This window comes from Chiloscyllium plagiosum, unplaced genomic scaffold (assembly GCF_004010195.1).
Source record: "Chiloscyllium plagiosum isolate BGI_BamShark_2017 unplaced genomic scaffold, ASM401019v2 scaf_27646, whole genome shotgun sequence".
Classification (NCBI taxonomy): domain Eukaryota; kingdom Metazoa; phylum Chordata; class Chondrichthyes; order Orectolobiformes; family Hemiscylliidae; genus Chiloscyllium; species Chiloscyllium plagiosum.
This window is the reverse complement of record NW_025186366.1, coordinates 1-2,594: the sequence shown is the minus strand read 5'-3', so window position 1 is coordinate 2,594 and position 2,594 is coordinate 1. Positions and strand designations below refer to the sequence as shown.

At 46.4% G+C, this 2,594-nt stretch overlaps 1 non-coding gene across 1 annotated transcript; it reads left to right on the top strand.

Annotated features, from left to right (window-relative positions):
* Positions 1–838: 838 nt before the first annotated feature.
* On the top strand, positions 839–910 carry trnad-guc. Its single transcript has one exon. It is a non-coding gene; the product is annotated as a tRNA-Asp (tRNA).
* Positions 911–2,594: the final 1,684 nt, after the last annotated feature.

Here is a 2,594-nt window from a genome sequence, read left to right as displayed (position 1 = left end):
GGAACAACAGGAAATTGGCGCGACCCGAAATGAATATTTCATGTAGGAACATACTGTGGACAAAGACTAGGAAACAAAAGGAAAGAAACAGTGACGTCTTGAAAAGAGTCCCCATTACAGAAGAGGTGGTGCTGGAGGTCTTAGAACACAAAGGTAGAGAAAGCCCTAGGTCCTGAACAAGTGTCTCCCAGAACATTGTGGCAAAGTCGCAATGGGAACGTGGCAGAGATATTTGTATTATCCTTCGTATTTCCATTGGGTGTAGGTGGCCGAGGGGTAACCTTATAAAGGTTTATAAAAACATGAGGGGTATACATAGTGTGAATAGTGAAGGTCTCTACCCCAGGGTAGGGGAATCCATATCTAGCGGGCAAAAATATGTGGTTGGAGAGAAAATACTTAAAAGCGACCAGAGGGGCACATTTCCACACAGAGAATGGTGCACATAGTGAATGAGCTGCCGCTGAAGTGGTAGAGAAAAGTACAATTACATAATGGAAAAGATATTTGGGCAGGTAAATGGAGAGGAGAAGCTTTGACGGGATAGGGACCAAACGTAGGCAAATGCGACGAGTTCAGGAACTGTGGTCGGCATGGATTAGTTGGATCGAATGAACCGTTTCTGTTCTGCATGGCTCTTTCTCCAGTTATTGGAGAAGGAGACTACTCAGATAAGGCATGTTGTAGGCACTGAAGCAAGTTACAGAGATAGTAGTCTGGAAAGAAGTATATTTCAAATATGTGGAGGGACTATTGGGAAGGGAGGAGGTTACAGGGACAGGAACTGTTAAAGCAGTTAAAAATTATTGAAGACACTGATCCATGAGATATGGTAACGTCCTCGGTAGTATAGTGGTTAGTATCCCCGCCTGTCACGCGGGAGACCGGGGTTCAATTCCCCACTGGGGAGGAACGTTTTGTGAGTGGCACAGTGGTTAGCACTGCTGCCTCACAGCGCCAGAGACCCGGGTTCAATTCCCGCCTCAGGCGACCGACTGTGTGGAGGTTTGCACATTCTCCCCGTGTCTGCGTGGGTTTCCTCCGGGTGCTCCGGTTTCCTCCCACAGTCCAAAAATGTGCAGGTTAGGTGAATTGGCCATGCTAAATTGCCTGTAGTATTAGGTGTAGGGGAATGGGTCTGGGTGGGTGCGCTTAGGCAGGTCAATGTGGACTTGTTGGGCCGAAGGGCCTGTTTCCACACTGTAAGTAATCTAATATGTACAGTGGGGGAACACAGAACAGAAAAATCCCAGGCAGCATTTCGACACCCTCATGGGAAGCCTGCTTTCTCGTCTGTTATTAAATTAGATTAGATTAGATTAGATTAGATTAGATTAGATTAGATTAGATTAGATTAGATTACTTACAGTGTGGAAACAGGCCCTTCGGCCCAACACGTCCACACCGCCCCGCCGAGGCCCAACCCACCCATACCCCTTACCTAACACTACGGGCAATTTAGCATGGCCCATTCACCTGTTATACTGATGTTCACTAAGGCATCACAAGCTTGTGACACTCCCGATGCTGTCTCAGTACAACAAAACTTACAGTAGGGGTAGTGATTGACCTGGGGTGTGTCTATACTGTGCTCCCCCTCCAGCACTGTATCTAAGGCATGTCTTGTTAGCCGATGTTTGGAGCCCTCTCATTGCTCCCTGCTCTGTGCACGATGATTGATCTTACCTCACTGCAGGATTTATGAAACGTTCCAGATCTCCCTGCCTTTTGTCTCTCTGGCTGACCAACTATCTCCATCTACTGAGTGATGGAGAGACACTCAGTATTTGGGAAGTCTATTGAGTCAGGAACTTCCTAATCTCCTGCTGGAGACAGAAAAATAGACAGGATGGGAAATTAGACTGATGTAGTGAGGATTAATCATGGAGAATGGCAGCAATTCCCACAGAGATCTGGAAAATCCCAGTCTACATTCCTGGCCTGTGCTGTTGTGTCCCTCTGGATTTGAGAATTCTGTTGGCTTAGGATCAGGAGTAGCTGTAAGAGTAAGAGACACTGGCAGAGGCAGAAATTGGACCCACACAGTGAGGGATACCACATGGAGAGATACTGAGTGATATCACCAGAGTGCAAGAAGGTATCAGGATCAAACAATCATGAAGGGAAGACAGGTTTAGCTCCATGATGCACTGGTATCAGCGTTCAGGGGTGAACAGCCTGTGAGCAGGAGGTGTTAGTGGTGTTATTGCCAGAGCATGTATCCAAATCCTCAGCTAATGTTCGGGGGAGGAAGTTTTGAACCCCACCATCTGAACTGGTGGCATTTGAAATAAATTATTTTTAAAATAGTAATTGACAATCCATCAATATCATTGCTGATGTACAATAAATCCAAACACTTCTCCTTTCAAGAAGGACATCTGCCCATCCTCATCTGGTCTGAATGATATACCCATCGCAAAATGTTTGCCTCTCAATTACCCTCTGAAATGGCCGAGCAAGTTACTCAGCTGAACGGCAGCTAGTGCTGGGCAAGAAAGTTTGGTCAGCCAGACACCCATATCCCATACTTGATTATTAAAAAAAATCCAATCCGATGGTCCCACTGGAACTGTGCTGGGGCCAATGACCTG